General features: G+C 34.1%; 1 long non-coding RNA gene across 2 annotated transcripts in view; it reads left to right on the forward strand.

The window, feature by feature from the left end:
• LOC307186553 overlaps nucleotides 1–17,844 on the forward strand; it is a 472,211-nt gene that overhangs the window by 368,956 nt on the left and 85,411 nt on the right. For both annotated transcript variants that reach the window (XR_013828404.1, XR_013828405.1), the window contains one exon: nucleotides 3,919–4,107. This is a non-coding gene — a long non-coding RNA (uncharacterized lncRNA). The remainder of the gene's footprint in view (nucleotides 1–3,918; nucleotides 4,108–17,844) is intronic.

Consider the following 17,844-nt stretch of genomic DNA (forward strand, 5'->3'; position numbering starts at 1 on the left):
AAAAAAAGATGAGGATAGTTCTCATTGATTAGTTCTCATCCGCTTTTTCTTTAATTTTATTTTTTTATACAGTAGGTTCTTATTAGTTATCTGTTTTATACATGTTAGTTTATATATGTCAATCCCAATCCCCAATTCATCCCACTACCACACCCACCTCTCTCCCCCAGTTCTCATCTGCTTTTATTCCACAGAATTTTAAATTAGATTATTTGGGGCAGATGATGATAAAAGGGCAACCAATGTCATTTAGAGGTAACTTTTGGAAAGATTATAACATTTTATAATTTTAGTCAACATAGCAAATGCACTTTGGTTTTCTTGATCTAGATATTATTATACATTTAGCAATAACAGCAACCATTTATCTTCATTTTTAGTATATAAATGCTGAGAGTTAGAAATATTCTATTTATAGTTTTAGTGCAAGGTTGAATGCACTTACACTTCATTGGTTGCACATTTTATACTTAGAAAAAGTGTTAAGAGTCTTTTTTATTGATTCACAGGCTAAGCAATTTCAGTTTTTGTTTTCATACTTTGACCTACAGCCCTAGGATCCATTAGGGCACTACAATAGCAAGGTGTAGACACATCAACTACAAAGAAATAGAACTAAAATGACACTGTCTCCAGCTAGGGATGTATTAATAGACCTGAGAATTCAAACGTAGAAAAGGCAATTTTTTTCCTGCTGGGAAGTGAAGTCCTCAAGAGAGCCATCTCAGACTGAAGAACATGATATGAAAATCAATAAGGGCCCTATTGTGCTACAGATGTGTCTGGGAAGTGTCATTTTATATCTTGCTATCAGATATCTAAAGGAAGTTAAAGCTACTTTGCTCATAGTAATTGGATGAATCCTTTTTCATCAGTGGTCTATTTTGCTGCTCAAAGTAAAAGTAAAAGGTACTGTGGGGTCCAGTTTGAAATAAGATATCATGAAAATAAATTAATATGAAAACTGTTAGGTCTTTTCACAGATGTGAGAATGACACCAACGATGTTTTCCACTCTCAAAGTTGCTATAATTACACATGAATTTAAACAGATAACTGTAAATACTGGGCTAAATGGCAGGAAATTGTGGTCGGGGAAACAGTGTATTGGCTAACCAGAGAAAGAAACTTGAAAGGCATCATTACGAACATCAGAATGATTTGCAGACCTTGAATAGCTGATTTGAAAGATTTAATTTTGTAATTGTCTATTGCATTAAAACTAGAAGAGTTATATGCTTGGAAATAATCTAGATATAATTCCTGGAATCTTTATTGTTTATGCTACTAAATACCTTACTTTCCCAGATCACTATAATAAAAATTGGAGAATTTTATGGCTACCATAACTGGTTTCCCCAAAAGTCACTTGTCGATTATCTCATCATTTCCCCCAATTATCTGCATCCTATGGAAAATTCTTATATTAATGAATGCTTGATTGCTACAGTATGATATTTGAAAGAGACTGAGGATGGTGAGAGCAGCTATTGAAATTTGAGGTTTACATTTTAGAGACTACTTTTCATCTCTTTTTACTTTTACTGTATTCCACAAAAATTTGAAATGGCTAAGACACTGAATTTACATATATCTTGAAAAATTTGAAACTTCTGAATTTGAGTGTTTACTTAATTTAAATGAGTTTCATTGTTTAGTGGAAAACTATAGGAATAAAAATTAATTAATTATTCATCAAGCCATTTTTGAGAGGTGGCTATGTGAAAGTCTCTGTGTAACACACTGGGGCCCATAAACACAAATATTTGACCTCAGAGTTGAAAATGATTGGGCAAAATTAGTGGAAAGATAAGGGAACAATGGGGATATATGTATAGCTGATTCACTTTGTTATAAAGCAGAAACTAACACACCATTTTAAAGCAGTTATACTCCAATAAAGATGTTAGATTTAAAAAAATAATCAAAAAAATAAAAACATATACATAAATATATTACAGAAGATATAAATAAATGGAGATACACATCATGTTTCAGGAAAAAAAAGATAAGGGAACAAAGATATCTTAATTGAGAAATGGAAGAACTTAGGGATTTCATTTCCTTTGACAAACAGAGGTGGTAATAATTGGCAGGACCATCCCTGCTTCTCCACCATGTGGAACAAGCAGAGGAAGGGATTCTGCTCCAGCTCTTTTATTCCTGTGAGGCCTGCCCTACACATTCTGGTATCTGAAAATTCCATGGATTTCCCCCCAAATCCATAACATCTTTTATTAATTTCAAATATGTGTTCTTTCAAATGAGCTTTATAAAATAAAAATGTTTTTCAGAAGATCTGAACTCATATTATGAAATAATGTACTTTATCAATTCTACGATGCACATTTTTTTCTCATTTTATTATCTGTGAAACTTGAATCCATTCTACAATCAATGGCAACTTAGCATTATGTAATAATTAAGCTAGTAATTTATTTTTCTTAAATAGCATCGCACTACATGATTTAGTATAATTTATAGCATCTTAGAGTTGATATATGGAATCTAAATTATATGCACAGCAATTAAAACCAATGAATAGCCATATTTACAGTCTGTAGAACAGTAGCTATAATTTCTGGAAACAGCAGGGACAAAATTTAGATTCTCCTGTATTGGTTCTATAACAAATTTCTACCTCTTTTCCTCTTGCTGGTTTTGAATGTTTTGTCTCCATTTCCTAACATCATCTACATGGAAAAAATGTGGGTTTTTTTTTTTTTTTTCTATATCCATTCTCTTCCATCCTCTCTGTTCTCCATTCTGCTGATAGCTACATTTCTAAAATAAGAATTGATCATGTCATTCTCTTTATTAAAATTTCTCAATCCCCTGTTAGCATCTTCAGGATAAATTTCCAACTCCCAAAATGACACACAGAATTCATTATGATCAGGACCACATATACCCCTGTCTTTCATTTCTTTTCACTTTCCATATCCACTCCTGTCTCCCTTTAAAAAATCATTTGCATAACCTCAATTATGAAACTTCCATTTGATTTCACATATTGCTTTCTTCATAGGTACACTGTCTTGCACAATTTTTGAACATAATTTAAAATCAGTAGCTTTTCATGAATGAATGCGTAAATTGAATTGACAGAGATTGGTCACTTACATGTATCAAAAACATCAGTTTAATTACTTATAATATTTCTAAAAACATTGATTCACTTATACACATATTATTTAAAATATCACATTTTTGCCATTTATTCCTTTACTAATTAGTTTATATGTGCATGCTTGTTAATACAAAAAACTCAATGTTTTACTCTCTATAACATAAATGTACTTTATTCTAACCTTTACAAAAATTATCTAAAGCTGCATTACCTGTTCATATCTGTCTTATGGACCAATATGATTTTAGTGGTAGCTTTTTCAAGACAAAGAATAAAACATTTTACTTCAAGGATCTTAATTTCTATTTCTCTATTTTCTACTAAACTATAAACTCCAGTCTTGCATGAGCCAAGTATGATTTTTTTACAGTTGTATTTCCAGCTTCTAGGAAACTGTCTGGTTGGCTGAATTAATGAACTGTGTGTTTTAGCTTTGGTGGATGCTAAACTATAAAGTTGCTACTTGAGTAATGAACAGATTCCTCTCTGGCTGTTATTTTAAAGAAATTAATGGTTATTTGATACATGGCTATTACTGGCAAGGAGAGTAAAGGAAATTTTTGTTTTAACTACTTTTTAGTAAACATAAAATATTTTAAAATAAATAAGTAAACTGATTCTGAGTTAAAAAGTAGATATTGTTTTATTATATGAAAGTAATTTGTGAAACAGAATGATTATATTGCACTTGTATATTTCATCTAAAATGATTGAGAGTAAGATATAACAATCTTCAATGAAAATGTTACATTTTAGTAAGTGACATTTTATTTATTTTCTTTTTTGCAGTACGCGGGCCTCTCACCGCTGCGGCCTCTCCCACTGCGGAGCACAGGCTCCGGACGCACAGGCTCAGGGGCCATGGCTCACGGGCCCAGCCGCTCCGCGGCACATGGGATCCTGCTGGACCGGGGCACGAACCCGTGTCCCCTGCATTGGCAGGTGGACTCCCAACCACTGCGCCACCAGGGAAGCCCAGTAAGTGACATTTTGACAGACACTTTCAGGAGTGATTTGGCCAGAAGTTCTGTCATCTTGAGTAATAATAACAGCAATCTTTTTTTAAAATAGTTTTCAGTAACCTAATGGTTGCTGTGATTATAATTTTTATGCTTTTCTGCCTAAAATGTCTTAGTGTTTGGCATATTAACAAATCAAAAGAGTATTTCACAACAAGGTAGAATAGCAAGGAGGTTATAGTGCAATAAACACTCTCAAGTTTTCATTTTATTTTCTTTTTTAAAAATTATTTTATTTATTTTTGGCTGCATTGGGTCTTCGTTGGTGCTCACGGGCTTTCTCTAGTTGCGGCGAGCAGGGGCTACTCTTCGTTGTGGTGCGTGGGATTCTCATTGTGGTGGCTTCTCTTCTTACAGAGCACGGGCTCTAGGCGTGCAGGCTTCAGTAGTTGTAGCACACAGGCTCAGTAGTTGTGGCACACGGGTTTAGTTGCTCCGCAGCATGTGGGATCTTCCCAGACCAGGGCTCAAACCCGTGTCCCCTGCATTGGTAGGTGGATTCTTAACCACTGCACCACCAGGGAAGCCCTCTTCATTTTCGAATTAAAAAGGAAGTGAAATTATTAGGTACTTACTTGTTTACATGTTGAAATAATCATCTAAATCTATTTTGGACCAATGGTTCTACAGCAGTGCTCTGTCAGCACCAGGTGAGTATTTTATACATTGTTTCACATGAGGAATGGGGATTGTTTGTTATAATAAAACTTATGGTTCTCAGACATTTAATCAATGGTAGTTTTCCTGCAGCTCATGGGACCATCCCATTCTCCTGACACCCACAGGGATTTGGAACTGAAACTAACAATGCATTTGGAAGTAGAACAAACTCCATTTTGCAGATTTTAATATGGTGTAACAAAAATTTTATAGAAAGCAACACCCATATTAAGTAAAAATTGAGGGAGTCCTGTATTTTTTGTGTTTGAATTTTACCAAGAGTTATTTATTGTTTCAAAAACACACATCACCAGTGGCAGGTATACCTTTAAAGTGAGTTACCAATATAATATATGTGTATCAATCTACATTTGAATTTGTACTTTCAAGGTGATTCCACATTTAGGTTATAAATTATGTCATTACGTTTTCTTCTTTTCATCATATAGCAAGTCAATATATTCATTTGGGAATTCTTTTTTCAATAATTTTTATGAAGTATAGTTGATGTACAATAACTTATTATATAAGTTACAGGTGTATGATATAGTGATTCACAATATTTAAAGGTTATACTCCATTTATAGTTATTATGAGATATTGGCTATATTCCCTGTGTTGTACAATATATCCTTGTAGCTTTTTTTGTTTTTTTTTTTTTTTGCGGTACGCGGGCCTCTCACTGTTGTGGCCTCTCCCGTTGTGGAGCACAGGCTCCGGACGCGCAGGCTCAGCGGCCATGGCTCACAGGCCCAGCCGCTCTGTGGCATGGGGATCCTCCCGGACCAGGGCATGAACCCGTGTCCCCTGCATCGGCAGGCGGACTCTCAACCACTGCGCCACCAGGGAAGCCTGTAGCTTATTTTATACATGATAGTTTGAACCTCTTAACCCTCTACCCCTGTATTGCCCCTACCCCTTCCCACTGGTAACCACTAATTTGTTCTCTGTATCTGTGGGTCTGCTTCTTTTTAGTTATATTCACTAGTTTGTTATATTTTTTAGATTCCACATATAAGTGATATCATAGACTTAATATCATTTGCCTTTCTCTGTGTGACATACTGCACTTAGCATAATACCCTCCAAATCCATCCATGTTGCTGCAAATGGCAAAATTTCATTCTGTTTTATGGCTGAGTAGTATTCCATCTTCTTAATCCATTCATCTGTTGATGGACAGTTAGGTTGCTTCCATATCTTGGCAATTGTAAATAATGCTGCTATGAACATCAGGGTGCATGTATGTTTTCTAATTAGTGTTTTTGGTTTTTTTTCAGATACATACCCAGAAGTGGGATTGCTAGATCATATGATAGTTTTATTATTAGTTTTTTGAGGAACCTCCATACTGTTTTCCACAGTGGCTGCATCATTTTACATTCCCTCCAACAGTGTGTGATGGTTCCGTTTTCTCCACATCCTCACCAACGTTTATTATTAGTGTTCTTTTCGATGATAGCCATTCTGACAGGTGTGAAGTGATGTCTCCTTGTGGTTTTCTTTTTCTTGTATGAATGCTTTGGCTAGGACTTCCAATACTATGTTGAATAAAAGTGGTGAAAGTGGGCATCCTTGTTTTGTACCTGATCTTAGAGGTACACTGCTTTCAGCTTTTCACCATTGAGTATGATGTTAGCTGTGTTTGTCATATATGGCCTTTATTATGTTGAAGTATGTTCTCTCTGCGCCCTCTTTCTGGAGAGTTTTTAAGTGGATGTTGAATTTTGTCAAAAAATTTTTCTCCATCTATTGAGATGATTATATGGTTTTTATTCTTCAATTTGTTAATGTGTCTCCTTGATTTGCAGATATTGAAAAATCCTTGCATCCCTGGAATAAATCCCACTTGATCATGGTGCATGATCCTTGTAAAGTATTGTTGGATTTGGTTTGCTAATATTTTGTTGAGGATTTTTGCGTCTATGTTCATCAGTGATATTGATCTATAATTCTCTTTTATGGTGATATCTTTGTTTGGTTTTGGTATCAAGGTGATCCTGGCCTCATGGAATGAGTTCAGAAGTGTTCCTTCCTCTGCAATTTTTTAGAATATTTTGAGAATGATAGTTGTCAGGCTGACTATGTGGGTGATCTGCTGGCTTGGTTGGCTATCAGTTGGTGGGGCCTGGTAACAAGGCAGATGACTGCAGAACTACAGGGGGCCCCAGGGCTAGTGCTGTCTCACTGGTGGAGTTAGGGTCCAGAAAACTCTGGGGCTGTTGCCTGCCAATTTGTAGGTGAAGCCAGGTCCTGGGGTTACTGCTGAACTACTGATAGGCAGAGCCAGGTCTTGAGTCTGCCTGCAGGGCCCAGGGATCCCAGAGCTGGAGTCAGATTGCTGATGGGGGCAGGGGTGGTTTCTGACACAGTTTCATATGGGGTCCAGTGTGTCCTGAAGCTTACATTGACCTTCTATCTGGTCCCAGGGCAGGGTCTGGCCTGCTGCAGGCAGGCTTGGTCTACAGGCTATGGCATTGTGGTTTCATTGCCTCTGGTGGGTGGTGCTGGTCCAGAGGCTAGAGCAGGCTGCCTGGAGGGCAGGGCCAGGGCTTGTCCACAAGTGTTGAAGCTAGGTCCTGGTCTCTGGTGGGCAGGGCTGTGTCTAGAGGAGTGTGTAGGGCTCAGGGAGGCTTTAGGCAGCCTGTCTGCTGATGGGTGGGTCAGGGGTAGGGTGTTCCTGCCCAGTTAGTTGTTTGGTGTGAGGTGTCCCAGCACTGGCATCTATAGGCTGTTGAGTGGGGCCACGTTTTGGTTCTAATGTGCTGGAGGGAGGATTCCACAGTAGTGCCCATCAGAATCCACACATTAGAAGGAACTTCCAAGAATGTCTGCCTTCAGTGTCTATGTCCCCAAGGTGAGCCATGGTTGCCCTTGCCTCTCCAGGAGACTCTCTAAGACCAACAGGGAGGTATGGCCCAGGCTCCTATCAAATTCCTCTGTTTACCCTGGGTTGTGGAGCATGTGAGATTGTGTGTGCACCCGTTAAGAAGCCTGTTCCCTCAGTCCTGTGGAACTCCCAAAATTAAGCCCCACTGGCATTCAAAGCCAAATGCCCTGGGGGCTCATCTTCCCAGTGGGTACAGGATCCCCGGACTGGGGAGCCCAACGTGGGGCTCAGAACTCTCACTCCTGTGGGAGAACCTCTGTAATATAATTATTCTCCAGTTTGTGGGTTGTCCACTTGGAGATATGGGATTTCAGCACATCATGAGTCCATCTCTCCTCATACCCATCTTGTTGTTGTTCCTTCTTTATGTCTTTAGTTGTAGGAGATCTTTTTCTGGGAGGTTCTGATCTTTTTCATCAGTGGTTGTTCTGCAAATAGTTGTGATTTTGGTGTGCTTGTGAGAGGAGGTGAGCTCAGGGTCTTTCTACTCTGCCATCTTGTTCAGTTTCCTCTGTGTTTTGTCTAATAATGTGATCCAGCATGTTACATGTTGAGCTATATGTGATTTTACTAAAATTAATTTTTATTATACTATATAAAGCATTATATGCATATGCCTGTACATATATATTTTATAAATATATATTTAAATTTGCATTAGATAGTATATTATCTTTGACTTAATAAAGAATATGTTACACAATATTCACTATGAGAAAAGATGTTAGTTTCAATAAGGTTGACATCTGCTGAGCTAAACCTTGACATTGCAGGTGGGCATAATATCAGAATAGTAAGGAACTCACAAGTTATATTAAATTTTGTGAGGTGGCTGTAGTGGAATTTTTTTTCTGGTATGGAGTCTCATATTAAAAATACATAGGCATGAATAATATGTATCCTTTAAAATCTAAAATGCACTTTCAATTAAGTTTTCTTCCATCCCTTTTGTTTTTCTCCTCCTCTCTTCCATTATTTGAACAGCCTTTCATATACTAATTGGCCATTGTATTTAATGTGAACTTATATTTTATAAATATTAATTGGTAGGAATTCTGTGTGTTTACATTAGAGTCTATTCCTCCAAAAAGTTCTTGCAATTATTTCCAATTTGGAAGTACTTTATTAAATGGCATCAGTTTTAAAATACAAAACCTTTGGAAAGAGGGTACTTTGGTATCAAATGTTCAGGTTGTACTATTTTGTCCTCCTGCTGTCTGGTTCAGGAGAGGACTGCTTCTTTGTAAGTTGTTTCTGAAAAACAAGGGCTTTTTGTTTGTCTTATTAAGTAGTTTCCCCTGTCATGAAGGGGCTGCACTTGAGTGTTCTAGCATTATGTGGACACCCCAGTTCCCATCCACAACACTGTGGGCTTTCCTTTTCCCTCTGTGCCTGATTAAAGTTTGGGGCTCTGTTCTTCATGGCTGCTTCAGCTTCTGGGATACTATGGCTCTGGTCTTTCAGTTTCCTCTTCATTTTTGGTCCTTCTTAATTTGTGATTCCTTATAAGCTAAACTATGCAAATAATATGTATATTTTTAGTTACAAGAGTTTTTTCTACATAATATCTACCTGGCTAAATTATTAGTAGCTCAGTTCCAACAAGTACATTTTCCATTCCGAAAGCCCTTTTACATGACTGGTGCAGATGTTGATTCTGTATTAGATAGTCTTTTCTAGAACTGCCTGTTAGACCTTATATGTTTTATTCTTGAGTCTATTTAAATAGATAACTCTTACCTTGAACCTGCTAAATATCTTTGACTAATGAATATTTTATACTCACTGTTTCTATAGCTTTAAATTTATATTTGAGATGTCTTCCAAAATAGCAAAGTCTCAGGTGTTCTACCCTCTAAACTTTTCCTGACATTCCTGATGTTTTTAAAGACCAGGGCCTAGTTTTCTTCATGCTGGTTATTTATTTGACCAAATCTCAGTGCTAAAAATTGGAGAAACTGAACAAGAGGCATATCTAGGAATAGTGTTTTCCACTTTTCTTAAAAATTAAATTGTTACAGAAATTTCCAACTTAGTATTGAATTCCCTGTAACAAAGGAGGATAGTGATTTGATTTTGTTTGTTCTGTAGATATCAAAGACACTTAGAGTGTTTGAAGTTGAGGAAGTAGGTCTAAAATATTGCAACCAAAACAATTAAAAAATCATGATCATTATGATAGCAAACATTTATATAAATGGTATTATTCCAAATACTCTGTATATATTAATTCTCATGACAACCCTGTGAGATAAATATATTATTATCATCACAATTTCTAGATAAACTGTGGCACAACAAAGTTCGGATGACTTGCTAATTGTCACAGAGCTATGAAGTTAAGTTTTGAACTCTGAGCACAAGTTTCAGAATCACACTTATGCCTACATATAACAGTATGAAAATTATTATTTTTACTTATCTAAGAGATTGAAGTGGGAAGCAGCCGCATAGCACAGGGAGATCAGCTTGGTGCTTTGTGACCACCTAGAGGGGTGGGATAGGGAGGGTGGGAGGGAGGGAGGGAAGAGATATGGGGATATATGTATATGTATAGCTGATTCACTTTGTTATAAAGCAGAAACTAACACACCATTGTAAAGCAATTATACTCCAATAAAGATGTTAAAAAAAAAAAGAGATTGAAGAAGGGGAGAGACACATTTGTAAGACGTATCAAGAAGCTGGTCCTTGAGGAAAGGATGATCAGTGTAGTAGAAAGAAAATCAGCTTAGTCTTCAGAAGTAGCTAGATACAAATCCCAGCTTTAACATCTGACAAAAATGTTGTTATTTTGGACAATTTATTTAGTCTCATTGACCATGAATTGTATGTTCTATACAGTGGATATGACTATAACAACTTGTCAGGTCTCTTGTGAAGACTAGAGATTGGCAAAAAATGTATCATAAATGCCATTTTCCTTTTCTTCTTTCTGGTACCACTAATAAACCATTATTTTTGAGATGGGGGCAATTTTGAGGGAAGATAATAATTGGATAAAGCTCAAAATAGTCAGTACATGATCTGGAGTATTATGACTAGTCTGGATAGGTAGAAAAATTTCTTAAGGGAGACATTTATGATATAACTTAATGTTACGTTGGTTTCAGGTTTAATGCATCTTCACTTTCCTTTCTAGAAAGTAATCTACCAATATGCACCTTTTAAAAATTCGTATCTCTTAGTAGAATGATTTCACATCTGGAAATCAAACTGGAGGCCATGATCCTAAACATGATAAAGATTTTGTGAAGATCATTATAGTTTTTACTATAATAAAGAAACATACTGACTACAAGTGGAAGATTTAAATAAATGGTGATAAATGATAGAATATTATGCATGAAATATTTTTGAAAGATTAGATGTCTTGTTACGATAATTAAAAAACAATCTTTAAGTTATGTGGACATGATTATTACAAATATAGTAATGCAACAAAATTAAATTAAAACTATAGAAAAGTATGGAGGAAAAAGGGCAAAGATTGTTGTTGGCAAAAATCAAAAAGAAAAGTTGCTTTAGTTGTTATCACATCTCTTCTGCTGCTATCATTAATCTCTGTATACTCTGATCTAAAGTGAATTATTGTTCTTGCTCAGAGTCAGGGAACATCATTCCAACACCCTTTCTATAGGACTGAATTTCACTGTATTTGTTTAGGCCAAAATTTGCCCTCTCAAAGAAGTATGAATATTTTATGCCTCTTTTTATTAATATGATTTTGCTTAATTAAAGCAGGACCAATTTAATTATAAAATTTAACTTCAGTTTATTTACTTAAGAATTTCTGATATTATAATCCAACTTAAATCTTTTGATATAGTTATAATATTAAGATGATTTGAAATTTTCTTGTTTTCTTTTACTTGAAAAGTCTCTTTTAAACTTTCTTTCCCACTCTGCTGTTGTTGACGTTATTTTTAGATTTTTATCAGGTCTTCAAACATCCCCTTGTCATCTTACAATATTCCAGAAGAGTAAAGTGCTATGGGTTGCACATCTAAAATAAACTGGTTCTGTACTATTTCACAAAGTAATTACTATGGCTAACAGTTGCTCAGAGCTAGCCTTGAAAGAATCTCTCAGCCTAACATGCCACAAACTTGTATACGAAAGATGTGCAGATTCTGGGAATACCTGATACCTTAAATAAATTATTTAATTGAGATTATAGGAGCACCTACATTTAAGAACTCTGGAGACAGGTCTAGAACAGATTTTTGTTTTCATGTAACAAACATTGAAGTGATTGCAATGTACCCAGAATATTGCTATCCAAGTGAGATACAAAGTTAAATATATATATATATATATATATATATATATATATATATATATATATATGACTTGTCTTCATGGATTTACATTTGACTGGGAAAGAGAGGCACATGTAAACAGATAAATATGATACTAATGATAATTATGAGAACTTCTCTTTCAGCTTGTTATAGGCTCCATCCTCTCTATGATTAACCATTTACAGATGATAATCCTGAAAATATTTTCCAATCATTATGTTCATATTTGTCTCCCCTGTTCATTTTTCAATAGAAGTACAACTATTAAGTGTTCAGTTTTATGCCACCCTGAAGTAATACTAGAAGGAATTAAGAATGTGAATTGAATATTCCCACTAGTATTTATGAAATGACCATAGTAAGAATACAGTTAGATACTAGTTACACATAATTGACAGAACAAAATATCCCCAAATAGAGAAGCACATAAAAAGATGGGGAACATAATTTTTTACATTTTTGTTTATAGATGCAAAGGAAGAAAAAGCTGACACTAAATAATAAGAAGAAACATCTTATTGGGTATCTCAGAGAATTGTGAGGTCAAGAGAACCAAGTTCCAATCTAAATTTCTAGGAATAATGTCCAAAATCCTATATAGAAACGGCCTCAGGAAATTTTAATCATTGATTCAGCCCCACAAAACATCAGAAAAAAATGATTTGTTGTTTGCTAATTGCACTGTTGCATTCAGAAACTGACTTTGTAAATACAGCATCACCCGAAAGTCAGATGTTACTGTCAATCTCACAAGCAAAATGAGTTTCATGTCAGCCCTTTTTCCTCATGGATGTCTTGCATGAAATGTATCATATTGGTGGAGCCTACATAGTATGCCAGCATTCTGACTGAAAGGAAGTAGGCAACTATGATTTTTTTAAAATTCTGGTTTCTACCATGAGAGCAGAGATTTATAAAACTCAAAATTCCCAGATACGGCTAGAGTGTTCAAAGATTGTAGGACAGTTATAAAGCTGTCTATTACAATATTATTTGGTATCCTTTAAATTAAAATGATCAAATTCATCCTTTAAGACCATTTATAAAGAATATCTCAATGATTTTTAAAAAGTAAAATCATCAAAAATCAGTGTATCTTTTTTGTTGTTAATTATAACTGCCTCTCAAATTATAATAATACTTTATTAATTTTACCTCAATAGGTGACATTTTGTTTAAATAATCTGAAATAAAAGTACCTTTTAGTGTTTTCTGAGCATAAATAAGTCTATTAATATCAATAAGTATTATTGATATTTATCAATATTATCAGACTGTCATTACAGCCTGATAATAATGTTTCTTTTTATATCAAATGACACTTTCAGATATAACTATGCAACATGAAAAATAAATATAACAAAATAAAAATGTTAATATATGTTTTATCATTTATCTTTAACATACACAATTATATGGGCATTACATTAAGAAAGAAAAAGAGGGATCCACAAAATATTAGCCAACAAATGTCATTAGGTGTATGAAAATTCAAGTTTAAAATATTAATAAATCATTCAAAATATTATTGAAAGAACTATTTACAAGATTTATTCCAGGAAACAGGAAATGGCCAAAAATATCTCAAGTATTCAAAAAAATGGAAAAGGGGAGAATTGATTTTATGATACTGGAGTTGGTCAGACAACAAAATTAGATTTAATATAGTGAACTGACAGAACTTATAATTCAAATCAAGAAAAATAAATGTTGATATTGTAAATATATGTTAATATTAAGGAAAAAAGACTCCAACCAAATTAACACTGCTAGATTCCGATTCTGTATTATAAAGGCAAATTTGAGGGGAAAAAAATGCCAGAATCAAAGATGAAAGACAAAGAATCAATAAAATTAAAGGGAAGACTGATTGATTAATCACATAATCATTCTTCGATTCAGTTAGCAAACCTATATTGAGCATTTGTTATTTACCCTGAAGCATTGTAAGTACTGAGAATGAAGAGCAAAATGAGAAAGGCAAAATCTCCCTGTGGTGGAGCTAGCATTCCAGGGGGAGACATAAAAGAAGGAAACCATTGAATACATGGTATAAGTTCAGGTGGTAGTAAGTGCTATGAAAAGAAATAAGTAGATAAACATATCCAAGAATATTAAGTGATTAATAATTTAAAGTCAGGATGGTCAGGGAATACTTCAAGGAAAACACCTTAAAAAGAGAGAATGAGTCATATGGATATCTGGGGAATGTGCATTCCAAGCAGAAACAAGCCCTATTCCTGCTATTTTTAGTGGTTCTAATAAATTTAAACATGTTCATTTAATGATCTCCAAATATAATCAATACCACTACACTATCATACCCTGGGGAAATATATGAAGAATTCTTTACCTCCATTTGTTTTACATTTTAATTCCACGTTATTCCAACCTCCAAAAACCTAGTTATTAATGTTTCATTACATTTTCATATCTAACATTTTAACCAGTTTTTTGCTTTTGTCTTTCATCTTGCAGTTTTGTTTTGTTTTGTTTTTTTACAGTCATACTCTAAATTAATACAGCAGCTATTTAACAGTGGATTTATGTACAGCTAACTTGTGGATTTATTTCCCTGGCAGTGGAGTAACTTCTTTGTTCAGCCTTTTTAACTGCTCCAGAATCTGCCTAATGAAATAATTTTAATACCTTGTCACTTTCAGAGCTAACTCTAGGAGGAACACTGGGGATAAGAACTCATTGATCCAATTTATGTTAATTCTTGAGACTATGGCTGGCCTTTGGATATTTATTTGATTGGGAGGCAAGGGAGATTGAAGTTCTTAGAAGAGGTTCAGTACTACACAATCCATGACATAGATATCCCCCACAAATTGAAAGCATAAAATCAGATATCAAAAGTGTGGCTAAAATATGTTCTAAATATAAATGCAAATACATATCAAAATAAACAAATATGTGTGTATCCTTCGACACAATCATACTACTTTACAAAGTAATCTAAAAGATTACTCAGAAATATTAAATTTTTTTACTTTTTTTAGTAGTGACTAAGTCAAACTTGCCGAATATATAAAAATGTGTCAGAAATCTTTAAATACATTTTTAAATATAACTTTTATGAAATTATTGCAGCTATAAAAATCATCTTACAGAAGTGTTTTAAGGAGTGTGCATATATTTATAGTAAATTATAATAGAGTATAAACTGTCACCAACAGAATAATAGTATCCTTCTAAATGAACGAATAAATTTCCAAAGTAAATCATGGAAAATAGTGATAAGGCATTTCAGAAAGGGTAACAATAACCAAGCATGTTGTCGATTTTTACCTTTCTCTTTCTTTTTTCAAAAAATGTTTGTATTTACTAAATTTACTATGATGGATTTAAATGATTGATTAGAAGAATCCAAAGCAAAAACTTCAATTTAAAACTAGTAATATATAAATAAAATTCCCCTCCTCTTCTTTTTGATAAGTAAGCAGAGGAAGGAGGTGAAACTGCGTCTAAAAAATTAATAATTTCTCGGTAATCCCTGAGCTAATGAACTGATGTAATTCCGTCACCTTGAGATTCATGCCTCTTCTCCATAGCTAATGGAAAGGAGCAAGGAAAGCTACTCCTTTTTCCAGGCTTCACAAACACATGCAAGGTAAATACAGCTAGACCATCTAACGGGAAAGAATTGGCCCAATTCTATTTATACCTCTATATTTAGAATGCAGGACAGATGCTCTTCCCTAAAAAAAGCAAAAAACAAAACAAAATTTGAAAAACCAAAACCAAAATCGTCTTAATTATATCAGAACCATGTACTTTAATAAAAATGTAATCTCCTGAAATTAAATATTCCTTCATCCTAAATATTAGAATTGGGTTATTTTATGAAGAAAGGAGCACTAATGTATCATTCACAGTTGCCATGCTAAACAGAACCTAATTTTAATCATAAACATATGTTTGAAGGAATCCTTGCTGTTTCAAGAGAGTGACTCTTACTGTATAATACTCTAGTGAGATAATAACATAGTTCATTTTCCAGTCCGGTATAATCTTTTGCTTTCAAGTAGATATGGCATAAATGAATCTATACCTGAAAACTTGGCAAAAACCTATTTCATGATTAATTAGTCCCTTTTAGAAACTCAGTTAAATGCTGGATGCCACACATTAAAATGGAGAGAGAATGACTGACAGAACAGAGAAACGTAGGTGTGCATAAATTGTCTCTGACCTGATTTAAAGACTTAAACTGAAAATTTAACATCAAAATAAATATTATAATAATGTGTCATGTCCATCATTCTCTCAGCCATTGTAGTATCATCAGGTTTTACCACAGAATGAATACTGACATTGTTTCATTAAGTTGAACGTTTGTTTTAGTCAAAGTACACAGTTCCTACAGGGTGAAATATTGTAGTTGTCTCTAGAGCCCATCAGTTTTCATAGTACTGTGTAGATTGTTTTCATTCTTTGCTACATTTTTGAGATATTTTCAGGATCATATAGGGCTATCACCACCAGACCAAAAGCATAGAATATTGAGAATGACTGCTTGTTGAGACTTTAGATGTTGATAAAAACTTTAGAGTCATCTGGTTCAATGTCTTCATTTTTTAAATTAGAAAACTGAGGTTCAGAGGAGTTTATTTGTTGTCACCGTCACACAATACTTCTTAATGAATCGACTTCAACGTCTGGATGTCTAGACCCCAGATTCATCTGACTTCTTAAAAAAAATTCTGAAAAGTGTATGGTTATTCTCTTCATAGAAATAGAACCTTATATGAATAGAAATTGTCATATGCCAGCTAATTTGATAAGTTGATATTTTTCTCTACACGCCAATATAAAAGTGTCCAGTTTATTTTTAACCTTTCAATGTTGGACATTAATCTTTTTTAAAAGTTATTTTAAATTAAATTTAGCTGTGCAAATCATACATGTGTGCCCTGTTTTTGTTATTTCTGCACTAATATCTTTTGTAGCATTTATTTTGTTACAGCTTATAAGAATGCTGATGGTATCCTATTTGGTAACATAGCAAAGTAGAAACAACAACAACAAAATCATTACAATATTTCATTATCCATTACCTGAATATAGAAAAATTAATTTTTTGGTGAATTTCATTTCCTTCCTTCCTTCCTTCCTTCCTTCCTTCCTTCCTCTCTCTCTCTCCCTCCTTTATCTATCATTTATCTACCTATTATCCATCTGATCTATCATCTATCTATCTACCTATCATCTATCTTATTATCTATCAATCTTCTACCTAGCTATCCATTCCTGTCTTTTTCAATTTTTTTCTTTAAAGTTACCCTTCAAAAATATTATTTTCTAGTTCATTTTATATTCAATCATGCTCAAAATAGAGAAAAATGCACATTTTGTTGGAATGAAACTACCAGGAAGAAATGGCATGAAGGTCTTCAAAAAGGGACATTCAACGAATAAATACAAACTAATATAAGAGATTTTTAACAAAATAAAATTTATGGTAGTAAAATTCTAGCAGTGTAACTTGTAAATGCCTAATAAATAGTGGTAATTTGGAGGAAACATTTAAAGAAAACATTGACTTGAACGTACATTGCTGGCTAGAAATGGGTCCTTACTGTACAAAATTCAATGTTATTTGGCAGAGAAAGACTCTTAACTAGAAGATCCTCATTGAATAAATGCATCTGGCATCGATTCTGGACATATGATTGTCATTAATGCCCATTAGTCCTGCCTTGTGAGATAGAGAGATTACCATAGCAGATACTCATGGAAGATCATTTAGCTTACAGCTCATAAAACAATTAAAATACATTTAGTGACTATAAGATAGAGAATACTGAATTAGATGGATCATTAGTCTCATTGGATA

The sequence above is a fragment of the Stenella coeruleoalba genome, assembly GCF_951394435.1.
Source record: "Stenella coeruleoalba genome assembly, chromosome: 5".
In the NCBI taxonomy this organism is placed as follows: domain Eukaryota; kingdom Metazoa; phylum Chordata; class Mammalia; order Artiodactyla; family Delphinidae; genus Stenella; species Stenella coeruleoalba.